This window comes from Salvelinus fontinalis, chromosome 2, assembly GCF_029448725.1.
Source record: "Salvelinus fontinalis isolate EN_2023a chromosome 2, ASM2944872v1, whole genome shotgun sequence".
NCBI lineage: Eukaryota > Metazoa > Chordata > Actinopteri > Salmoniformes > Salmonidae > Salvelinus > Salvelinus fontinalis.
In genome coordinates, this window is record NC_074666.1 from 37,860,932 (window position 1) to 37,873,976 (window position 13,045).

The window sequence follows — 13,045 nt, forward strand, 5'->3', positions numbered from 1 at the left end:
GTGACTGTGTTATGTCTAATCTATGAGACTAGGCTGATCACCTTGCCTGCTACTTTTATTTATTCTGAAGGGAGCAGAGCAGGTATTGCCTGTTATTACTATGGCTGAGGGATTGGCATATAGAATTGTAATCATATTAATGAATTTGGAGCCAAGTCCCATATGTTCCAAAATGACCAAAGATATGACAATTCTAGTCTATCAAAAGCATTTTCTGCGTCAAGAGATAGAACTGCCTAAGGAGCTTTGGTTTCTGATAAGGTATGTAAGATATGTAATAGACTTCAGAGGTTATCTGAGGATAATACATTTTGAGATGGGACTATATCACTTTTGAAAATAGTTTTTGTGTTTACCAAAGATAGTGAGAACACTGGGTGGCATCCTTACATATACCATAGAAGTAATGGTTGAGTCTAATGATGGGGCAAATTATGTTCTCTCTCTTATCACTAGATTTAGTTCTGTCTTGACTTGAGAGAGTAGTCACTACCTGGTCTGATTTCTTTTTTTTTTGAGAACGCTCTAACATTGTTAACAACTTTTCACAATTCTGGTAACTTCTTTAATTGTGATTTATTCAGCCCAGATGAAAAATGCATTGTTTTTAATAAAACCTTTAATGGCATCAAATAAGATCAGAGGATCATTGACTGAATTTTTGTTAATCATTATGAATTAATTAAATTCTGTTTCAAATTGTTCACATAAAGTAAGATTTTGTAGAAAGGGAACATTAAAGTGCCATCTTGTGGCTATTTTAAGAGATTCTGAAATGTGTATCTGGCAGTAGTAAACATGATGATCATATGTAGATAATAGTACGAAATCGATTCGATATAATTTTTTGTGCCTGTGTAACAGTTTAACTTTACGTCCGTCCCCTCGCCTCGAACCGGGCGCGAGCCAGGGACCCTCTGCACACATCAACAACAGTCACCCACGAAGCATCGTTACCCATCGCTCCACAAAAGCCGCAGCCCTTGCAGAGCAAGGGGAACCACTACTTCAAGGTCTCAGAGCAAGTGACGTAACCGATTGAAAGGCTATTAGCGCACACCACCGCTAACTAGCTATCCATTTCACATCCGTTACACCTGTTTGAATAGAAAGTGTACTCTTTTTTATGAGCTTCCCAGGCATCAATGTTGTAATCAGAGAGTATATGTTGGAGAGCCTTGGTCGCTTGCGGATTGTAGTTGGTCTTATTAGATTTGTCCTGCATGTCCAGAATGGCATTCATGTCTGTCCCAATAACCAGTTTGTTAATTCTAACAATATGATGTTCAGAGAATAAAATAAAGTATGGTCATATGAATTTGGAACATATTAATAAAGCATTTTTTCCCCCATTATGGATACATTTAAGGAAAGTGATTCTGCCTTCTTGGTCTTCGATTTTACCAACTATGGTGATTTTAAGTTTCTTATGTAGTATTATGATTACACCATTAGTTTTGTTTGGGCCTTATGAAAAAGCAGCCAGTTTGTACAAATAGTTCTCTAGTCTATGTGCATCCTTTTGGACGTGTGTTTCTTGGAGCATTGCTATATGAATATACTTTCCTGCTAGACTATCAAGACAGCTGGAACGTTTATTAAGACGTTTCAAATTCCATGAGAGAATAGCTATGGTTGCCATTGTTTTTCTAAAATGTAATTGTTATATTTAGTGTTGATAAGCCCATGGATGTGAAATAAAAACAGGACCACAGGGAAACCCACCCATTGGTCGCGCCACACCAAGAAGACCCTCTCTATAAACCGTTCCCTCTTGCTCCCCTTCCCCAGCACCCCTCCTCCCTAGGCCCCAACCCTCCCTCCCCGGTTCCTCCGGCCCTGCACTATAATTAGATTGTTATAGCATAACGGCGGATGTCAGCCTTACATATGGAATCAATTAAGCAGCATATTTTTGGTCTTAATGTATCAAAGACGAAGAAGAAGTTAAAACTAAATAAGTAACCAATTCAGACCTTTACATTTGAGTTAGGAGACTTGATGAGTAAGGGTGGGTAATGAAGAAAAAATAAAGAAAATGAAAACAAAAAGCAGATATGACAGATATGCAAGCCTAATGCCTAAACAGTCAAAAATCCATTATCTTAATTTATTATTAGCAATATGCTTTAAATGACCATAAACCTAAATTTGCCCTACTTTATGTGCTCTACATCCTTCAAACTCAACTCTGGACCTCAAAGCCAGTTCCACTGCATTTTTTTCATTGCTCCTCTGTAATCAGGGACTGATTTAGACCTGGGACACCAGGTGTGTGCAATTAATTATCAGGTTCAACAAAAAAAACAGCATAGGGTAAGATTTGAATTCTCCATCTCTAGATCATTGCCTGTAGGGCAGTCCTCTGTGTAAGTTAAATTCACTAGACTAAACAAAGGGGGGCAGGAATCAACAGGAAGAAAAACAAGCAAAAGCAAAAAAGCTATTGTGTAGTAGTAGCCCATATGGGACTGGCCATCTCTCCTTGCCAGCAGCAAAAAGTAATCCCAGTCCGAGTACGTGTTGCACCTCCATATATTGTCCATTGTTCATTAATTGGCATGGTGTCAACACTGTGTACAGTATATGTCCTGGATAGTAGGCAATATAATTACAACAAGTTCAATGCTCAGCAATAATAGTAATATTTTTCCTTGTACCCAGACATGAGGGGTGTCCTCATCATCGTCTTATGTTGAGGTGTCACGTTCCTGACCTATTTCTGTTAGTTTGTTGTATGTGTTAGTTGGTCAGGACGTGAGTTTGGGTGGGCATTCTATGTTGTCTGTTTCTATGTTGGTTTAAGGGTTGCCTGGTATGGCTCTCAATTAGAGGCAGGTGTTTGGCGTTCCTCTAATTGAGAGTCATATTTAGGTAGGTTGTTTCACAGTGTTTGTTGTGGGTGGTTGTCTCCTGTGTCAGTGTTTGTCGCACCATACGGGACTGTTCGGTTTGTTTTGTACATCATCATTTTGTGTAGTCTATTTTCCCTGTTTGTGCGTTCTTCGCGTTATTTGTAAGTTCGTATTGTTCAGGTCTCTCTATACATTTCGGTTTTGTTATTTTGTAGTTTATTCAAGTATAGGTCGTTTTCTGTCTTCATTGTTTTGTCGTGTCTTTATTAAATTATGTATTCACAACCCGCTGCGCCTTGGTTCAATCACTACTCCTCCTTTTCGGTTGAAGAGGAGGAGGACTAGTTACAGAACCACCCACCAATCCAGAACCAAGCAGCATAAGTTTGAGCAGTGGAACACGCAACAGGAGAGGCTTAATTATTTGGAGAAATGGACATGGGAGGAAGGCCTAGAAGGCAAAGGACCCTGGGCGCAGCCAGGAGAATATCGCCGCCCCAAAGCTGAGCTGGAGGCAGCGAAAGCAGAGAGGCGGAGATATGAGGAGGCAGCAAGGAAGCAAGGCTGGAGACCGGAGAATCAAGCCCAAAACCGGCGTTATGAGGGGACACGTCTAGCACGGAAGCCCGAAAAGCCCGTGAGTACTACCCAAAAATTTCTTGGGGGGGGGGGCAAGAGGTAGTGGGCCAAGGGCAGGTAGGAGACCTGCGCCCACTTCCCAGGCTAACCGTGGAGAGCGGGAGTACGGGCAGACGCCGTGTTACGCAGTAGAGCGCACGGTGTCTCCTGTACGTGTGCATAGCCCAGTGCGGGTTATTCCACCTCCCCGCACTGGTAGGGCTAGATTGGGCATTGAGCCAAATGTCATGAAGCCGGCCCTACATATCTGGCCACCAGTACGTCTCCTTGGGCCGGCTTACATGGCACCAGCCTTACGCATGGTGTCCCCGGTTCGCCTACATAGCCCGGTGCGGGTTATTCCACCTCCCCGCACTGGTCGGGCGACGGGGAGCATTCAACCAGGTAAGGTTGGGCAGGCTCGGTGCTCAAGGGAGCCAGTACGCTTGCACGGTCCGGTATTTCCGACACTACCTCCCCGCCCCAGCCCAGGACCACCAGTGCCTCCTCCACGCACTCTCTCTATGGTGCGTGTCTCCAGCCCAGTGCCTCCAGTTCCGGCATCACGCACTAAGCCACCTGTGCGTCTCCAGAGACCTGTACACACTGTTCGTTCTCCCCGTACTCGTCCTGAGGTGCGTGCACTCAGCCCGGTGCCCCCAGTGCCGGTACCACGCACCAGGCAAATAGTACGCTTTGAGAGTCCAGTGTGCCCTGTCCCTGCTCCCCGCACTAGGCTTGAAGTGCGTGTCTCCAGTCCGGTGCCTCCAGTTCCGGTACCACGCACCAGGCCTACAGTGCGTCTCAGCCGGCCAGAGTCTGCCGTCTGCCCAACGGCGCCTGAACTGTCCGTCTGCCAAGCGCCGCATGAACTGCTCGTCTGTATTGAGCCTTCAAAGCCGCCCGTCTGCCATGAGCCTGCAAAGCCGCCCATCTGTCATGAGCCTACAGAGCCTTCCGCCAGACTGGAGCCGCTAGAGCCTTCCTCCAGACAGGAGCCGCTAGAGCCTTCCACCAGACAGGAGCAGCCAAAGCCTTCCGCTAGACAGGATCAGTCTGAGCCATCCGTCTCCTCAGCGCCGTCTGAGCCATCCGTCTCCCCAGCGCCGTCTGAGCCATCCGTCTCCCCAGCGCCGTCTGAGCCATCCGTCTCCCCAGCGCCGTCTGAGCCATCCGTCTGTCCCGAGCCATTAGAGCCGCCCGTCTGTCCCGAGCCGTCAGAGCCGTTAGTCAGTCAGGAGCCGCTAGAGCCATTCGTCAGTCAGGATCTGCCAGAGCCGCCAACCAGACAGGATCTGCCAGAGCCGCCAACCAGACAGGATCTGCCAGAGCCGCCAACCAGACAGGATCTGCCAGAGCCGCCAACCAGACAGGATCTGCCAGAGCCGCCAACCAGACAGGATATGCCAGAGCCGCCAGCGAGCCATGAGCGTCCAGAGCCGCCAGCGAGCCATGAGCGTCCAGAGCCGCCAGCGAGCCATGAGCGTCCAGAGCCGTCAGCCAGCCATGAGCGTCCAGAGCCGTCAGCCAGCCATGAGCGTCCAGAGCCGTCAGCCAGCCATGAGCTGCTTCTCAGCCCAGAGCGGCCATTAATCCTGAACTGCCCCTCAGTCCAGAGCTGTCTCTCTGTCCGGAGCTGCCCTTCAGTCCGGAGTTGCCCCTCTATCCTGAGCTACCTCTCTATCTTGACCTACCTCTCTGTCTTGAGCTATCTCTCTGTCCTGCGCTACCTTATCCTGGTGCTGCCCCTTATCTTGAGGGTACCATGTAAATTAAGTGGGTGTAATAGGAGGGTGGTCATTCTAAGGGGAAGACGTAAGCTGGGATTGACTATGGTGGGGTGGGGAACTCGCCCAGAGCCTGAGCCACCACCGTGGTCAGATGCCCACCCAGACCCTCCCCTATACTTTGTGCTGGTGCGCCCGGAGTTCGCACCTTAGGGGGGGATTATGTCACGTTCCTGACCTATTTCTGTTAGTTTGTTGTATGTGTTAGTTGGTCAGGACGTGAGTTTTGGTGGGCATTCTATGTTGTCTGTTTCTATGTTGGTTTAAGGGTTGCCTGGTATGGCTCTCAATTAGAGGCAGGTGTTTGGCGTTCCTCTAATTGAGAGTCATATTTAGGTAGGTTGTTTCACAGTGTTCGTTGTGGGTGGTTGTCTCCTGTGTCAGTGTTTGTCGCACCATACGGGACTGTTCGGTTTGTTTGGAAATCGTCATTTTGTGTAGTCTATTTTCCCTGTTCGTGCGTTCTTCGCGTTATTTGTAAGTTCGTATTGTTCAGGTCTGTCTATACATTTCGGTTTTGTTATTTTGTAGTTTATTCAAGTATAGGTCGTTTTCTGTCTTCATTGTTTTGTCGTGTCTTTATTAAATTATGTATTCACAACCCGCTGCGCCTTGGTTCAATCACTACTCCTCCTTTTCGGTTGAAGAGGAGGAGGACTACCGTTACATGAGGGCAGCATCATAGCCATAGGCTAGGCTGTGTGATTGTGCATGGATCTCATACCTGAATAATGAGCCAGTCATTGGGTTCCATCTGTTGGCTTGTGCCCTTGTGTGTTGGGTTTGATGTGTTTCTCGAAGAAGTCCCACGGGACTCGTCTGAAGGCAACCCATACAAATGAATGGAAGTATGGAAGTTGTTTTGTGCCAACAAAAAAAAGGGGTCAAATATGTGTCTAGAAAACACATATTTCCTGAAATTTCTTATACAGTGTCTCCTAGATATAGGACAGACACTTCAAAACCTTATTCCTGATGATATATTTTGCCATTGTGAATGTGTTATTCAATGCATTTTTATGGGCTATAGTAGTAAAGGACACATTTGTATATATTTTTCCATACATACACAGGGGTCCTAAAATTCAAAATCAAATAGCTAAATGATCCCCCCTATCCAGCTTTCCAGACCTATTTACAATTTACAACTGTAGGACCAGTCATATGTAGGCACTAATTTGCATTCAGCAAGAGTTGGCAAGTACATCACAGCCACTAGTTCTGGTGTCTTATATTACTTGGCAATGTTAATTAATCGATAATACAAGTCTTTGTTTTCAATGATTATTTGTTTCTCCATACCCATTATTGGTCTTGTCCCTACTGCCAGCCAACCTTTTGGAACTGAAGTAACAAATTAGACACAATCCATGTAACCTTCAACATCCAGTGTGGTAGCAGCCTTACTACTTTATTTAGGCCTTGGTTAAGAACTATTCAAATGAAGCCAAAGTTGAGCTTGCTCTGTGATGTGGAAAGTAAAGCTTGCTTGCTCTACTGCTGAACCTGCACTGTGTTTGTGTGCATGCATGTATGTATGTGTGTGCATGCGTGTGTGTTTATGCATACTTTTTAATACAAGCGTGTGCATGATCATGTGCTTGTGTGTGTGTATATGTGTGTGCCCATGTGTTCGTCTGCATGGACATAAATCAGATCAAATCGAATCATATGTTATTGGTCACATACACGTGTTTAGCAGATGTTATTGTGGGTGTAGCAAAATGCTTGTGCTTCTAGCACCGACAGTGCAGTAATATCTTACAAGTAATATCTAACAGTTTCACAACATATTTCCCGAAAATACACATAAATCTAAGTAAGGAATGGATTAAGAATATACATATACGTCAGAGCGGCATTGGACTAAAATAAATGGGCGTAGATAAATGGGCGTGAGTACAGTATATACATATGAGGTGGGTGATGCAACATTTACAAACAACTAAAGTAAGTAAGATACCGTAGAATAGTATAGAGTACAGTTTACACATATGAGATGAGTAATGCAAGATACGGAGACATTATTAAAGTGGCTAGTGTTTCATTTCCTTAAAGTGGCCAGTGATTCCTAATCTATGTCTATAGTCAGCAGCCTCTGATGTGCTGGAGATGGCTGTTTAACAGTCAGTGGTGTAGTATGGAATACAATACAGTATATACATATGAAATGGGTGATGCAATATGTAAACACAATTCAAAAGTGACTAAGATACCGTAGAATAGTGTGGAGTACAGTTTATACATATGAGATGAGTAATGCTAGATACGGAACATTATTAAAGTGGCTAGTGATCCATTTCTAAAAGTGGCCAGTGATCCCTAATCTATGTCTATAGGCAGCCGCCTCTGATGTGCTAGTGATGGCTGTTTAGCAGTCTGATAGAAGCTGTTTTTCAGTCTCTCTGTCCCAGCTTTGATGCACCTGTACTGACCTCGCCTTCTGGATGATATCGGGGTGAACAAGCAGTGGCTCGGGGGTGGTTGATGTCCTTGATGATCTTTTTGGCCTTCGTATGGCATCGGGTACTGTAGGTGTCCAGGAGTGCGGGAAGCATATTGAATATGCTTGAGACTGACGGGCGCAAGATCAGCCCCCGGAGTTCAGATTATTCATTCCCAGAAAAAGAGAACTGCTGTCTTGTAATTTGTTTTTCTCTCTCTTTGCCAAACCCGGGCACACGCTGAGACATGCTGAAAAATCAGGGCCGCCTTTTGACACCACAAGATTGAGCGGGAATATTAAAAAAGATTATGTAGAATTGAGAAAAGTTCCTTTATGTGCGATGGGGAGAGGCAGTGTTAATCTTTGCCGTTGGAAGCTGTCGAGCCACTGATAAAACATGATCCATCTGTGGATTTAAGAGGAATATGGCGTATGTCAGAGCAGCAGAAACTAAGGGGAGTCAGGGGCTGCATTTACACAGGCAGCCCAACTCTGATCTTTTTTCACTAATTAGTCTTTTCACCAATCAGATCAGCTCTGAAAAAATCTTTATGTGAAATGATCTGATGCGATTGGTCAAAAGACCAATTAGAATTGGGCTGCCTGGCCTCCCGACTGGCGCAGCGGTCTAAGGCACTGCATCGCAGTGCATGAAGCGTCACTACAGACCCGTGTTCGATCCCAGACTTCATCACAGCCGGGAGACCCATGAGGGGGCTCACAATTGGCCCAGCGGCGTCTGGGTTAGGGGAGGGTTTGACCGTCCGGGATTTCCTTGTCCTAGTGACTCCTTGTGGCAGGCCGGGAGCCTGCAAGCTGACTTTGGTCGCCAGCTGGACTGTGTTTCCTCTGACAGAATGGTGCTGCTGGCTTATGAGTTAAGTGAGCAGCTTGGCAAGGTCATGTTTTGGAGGACGCATGGCTCTTGACCTTTGCCTCTCCAGAGTCCGTAGGGGAATTGCAGCTTTGGGACAAGACTAACTACCAATTGGAAAAAGGTGTACAAGTACAAAAAGAGAAGAATTGGGCTGCCTGTGTAAACGCGGGAGACAATTTGCAGCTGAAATCAGATGCATTGGTGCTGGATGGAAGCCTGATAGGCCTGAAGCAGGTGCATGGCTCCTTTATACTCTACATTAGTAACATAATTTGTTTGCTGGCCTGGATGCTATACAATGTAAGAAAGACATGGACAATGCAATCATCGTCAGAGTAAAACTCTTCATCATCAGACTGATAGTTAGAGTTGAACTCGTAGCATTGACATTTTCACAGGAGAGTTCTCATCGATGGCCGGCAAAAAAAGCCTCCATTTACATGTTGCTTATGAGTGAATTTCAGACTACTATTGGATTGGAAGGCTGGTATGGCATGAATGTCCTGCTTAATGTAATGTTTGTGTCGCCGTAGCAAATCAACTGCATTATAGTAAGAATAAAAGTCATGCACTTACAAATTGTAATGAGTACAATGTGAAAAGCCTCAGACAGTACAACATTTTAGTTTTTTATACAGTAATTCTACTCTCTTGGATGAATTGATGAATCACATTCATTGATGGGAGATGGGGTTTGTATTTTAAAGTATTTTACTGTAATTGCATGTGATTGGTGCAAGTTTGGAAGGCTTTGTTAAGGCCTCTAGAAGTGCAAGTGCTATAAATGACCAGATGTGGGTATTTTATATCATTTGCACTTCAAGAGGCCTTAACAAAGACATCCAAATGTGCAGTGACTACAGGAAAAACAGACCAAAGAACATGGAAAATATTCAAACATTAAAGGTTTGCGACTTGCTGCCACTCCAATCTTTCCCCTTTACACATGTAATTGTTGGGGCACTACTGCCACTCATCAGTGAAATTGGTACAGCACTCTCACAAACAGGTGGCACAAGTGTAGCCTCTTACCAAAAACAATTCACAATATTAACATACAATATTTATATTTTTCTTCACCTATATTTAATAACCAGGTAGGCCAGTTGAGTTCTCATTTACAACTGCAACCTGGCCAAGATAAAACAAAGTAGTGCGACACAAACAACAACAGAGTTACACATGGAATAAACAAATGTACAGTCAATAACACAATAGAAAAAAGTCTATATACAGTGTGTGCAAATGGCGTGAGGAGGTAAGGCAATAAATAGGCCGTAGTAGAGAAATAATTACAATTTAGCAAATTAACACTGGGGTGATAGATGTGCAAGTAGAAATGGGTGTGCAAAAAGTAAATTTAAACAATATGGGGATGAGGTGGGCAGATTGGATGGGCTATTTACAGATGGTCTGTGTACAGCTGAAGCGATCGATTAGCTGATTTTTAAAGTTAGTAAGGGAGATAGACGTCTCCAACTTCAGCGATTCTTGCAATTCGTTCCAGTCATTGGCAGCAGAGAACTGGAAGGAAAGGCGGCCAAAGGAAGTGTTGGCTTTGGGGGTGACCAGTGAGATATACCTGCTGGAGCGCGTGCTACGGGTAGGTGTTGTTATCGTGACCAGTGAACAGAGATAAGGCAGAGCTTTACCTAGCAAAGACATAGATGACCTGGAGCAAGTGGGTCTGGCGACGAATATGTAGCGAGGGCCAGCCAACGAGAGCATACAGGTCGCAATAGTGGGTGGTGTATGGGGGTTTGGTGACAAAACGGATGGCACTGTGATAGACTGCATCCAGTTTGCTGAGTAGAGTGTTGGAGGATATTTTGTAAATGACATCGTCAAAGTCGAGGATTGGTAAGATAGTCAGTTTTACGAGGGTTTTGTTTGGCGGCGTGAGTGAAGGAGGCTTTGTTGCGAAATAGGAAGCCGATTCTAGATTTAATTTTGTATTGGAGATGTTTAATATGAGTCTGGAAGGAGCGTTTACAGTCTAGGCAGGCACCTAGGTATTTGTAGTTGTCCATATGTTCTAAGTCAGAACCATCCAGAGTAGTGATGCTATAGTCAGGCGGGCAGCGATCGGTTCAAAAGCATGCATTTAGTTTTACTAGCATTTATGAGCAGTTGGAGACCACGGAAGGAGTGTTGTATGGCATTGAAGCGCGTTTGGAGGTTTGTTAACACATTGTCCAAAGAAGAGCCAGATGTATACTGAATAATGTCATCTGCATAGAGCTGGATCAGGGTATCACCCGCATCAAGAGCGACATCGTTGATATATACAGAGAAAAGACAGCCCGAGATTTGAACCCTGTGGTACCCCCATAGAGACTGCCAGAGGTCCCGGACAACAGGCCCTCCAATTTGACACACTGAACTCTATCTGAGAAGTAGTTGGTGAACCAGGCGCGGCAGTCAATTGAGAAAACAAGGCTGTTGAGTCTGCCGATAAGAATACGGTGATTGACAGAGTCGAAAGCCTTGGCCAGGTCGATGAAGACAGCTGCACAGTACTGTCTTTTATCGATGGCGGTTATGATATCGTTTAATACCTTGAGTGTGGCTGAGGTGCACCATGACCAGCTCGGAAACCAGATTGCACAGAAGGTACAGTGGGATTTGTGATCAGTGATCTGTTTATCAACTTGGCTTTCAAAGACTTTAGAAAGGCAGGGCAGGATGGATATAGGTCTGTAACAGTTTGGGTCTAGAGTGTCACCCCCTTTGAAGAGGGGGATGACCGCGGCAGCTTTCCAATCTTTAGGGATCTCGGACGATACAAAAGAGAGGTTGAACAGACTGGTAATAGGAGTTGCAACAATGGCGGCGGATAATTTTAGAAAGAGAGGGTCCAGATTGTCTAGCCCAACTGATTTGTATAGGTCCAGGTTTTGCAGATCTTTCAGAACATCTGCTATCTGGATTTGGGTGAAGGAGAAGCTGGGAAGGCTTGGGCAAGTAGCTGCAGGGGGTGCGGAGCTGTTGGCCTGGGTTGGGGTAGCCAGGAGGAAAGCATGAACAGCCGTAGAGAAATACTTATTGAAATTCTCGATTATCGTGGATTTATCGGTGGTGACAGTGTTTCCTAGCCTCAGTGCAGTAGGCAGCTGGGAGGAGGTGCTCTTATTCTCCATGGACTTTAGTGTCCCAAAACTTTTTGGAGTTAGAACTACAGGATGAAAATTTCTGTTTGAAAAAGCTAGCCTTTGCTTACCTGACTGACTGCGTGTATTGGTTCGTGACTTCCCTGAAAGTTGCATATCGCTGAGACTTTTCAATGCTAGTGCAGTCTGTCACAGGATGTTTTTGTGCTGGTCGAGGGCAGTCAGGTCTGGAGTGAACAAAGGGCTATATCTTTTCTTAGTTCTATATTTTTTGAAAGGGGCAGGCTTATTTAAGATGGTGAGGAAATTCCTTTAAAAAATGACCAGGCATCCTCTACTGACGGGATGAGGTCAGTATCCTTCCAGGATACCTGGGCCAGGTCGATTAGAAAGGCCTGCTCGCAGAAGTGCTTTAGGGAGCGTTTGACAGTGATGAGGGGTGGTCGTTTGACCGCGGATCCATATCGGATGCAGGAAATGAGGCAGTGATCGCTGAGATCCTGATTGAAAACAACAGAGGTGTATTTGGAGGGCAAGTTGGTCAGGATAATATCTATGAGGGTGCCCATGTTTACAGATTTAGGGTTGTACCTAGTGTGTTCCTTGATCATTTGTGTGAGATTGAGGGCATCTAGCTTAGATTATAGGACTGCTGGGGTGTTAAGCATATCCCAGTTTAGTCACCTAACAGAACGAACTCTGAAGATAGTGGGGGCAATCAATTCACATATGGTGTCCAGGGCACAGCTGGGAGCTGAGGGGGGTCTATAACAGGTGGCAACAGTGAGAGACTTGTTTCTGGAAAGATTAATTTTTTCAATTAGAAACGCAAACTGTTTGGGCATAGACCTGGAAAGTATGACAGAACTTTGCAGGCTCTCTCTGCAGTAGATTGCGGCTCCTCCACATTTGGCAGTTCTATCTTGACGGAAAATGTTGTAGTTGAGGATGGAAATCTCAGAATTTTTGGTGGCCTTCCTAAGCCAGGATTCAGATACGCCAAGGATATCAGGGTTGGAGGAGTGTGCTAAAGCAGTGAGTAAAACAAACTTAGGGAGGAGGCTTCTGATGTTAACACGCATGAAACCAAGGCTTTTACAGTTACAGAAGTCAACAAATGAGAGCACCTGGGTACACGCAGGGCCTGGGTTAACCTCCAAATCACCGGAGGAACAGAATAGGATGACGGTACGGCTAAAGGCTATCAAAACTGGTCAACTAGTGCATTGGGGACAGAGAATAAAAGGAGCAGATTTCTGGGCGTGGTATGATAGATTCAGGGCATAATGAACAGACAGGGGAATGGTAGGGTGCGGGTACAGTGGAGGTAAACCTAGGCATTGAGTGATAAT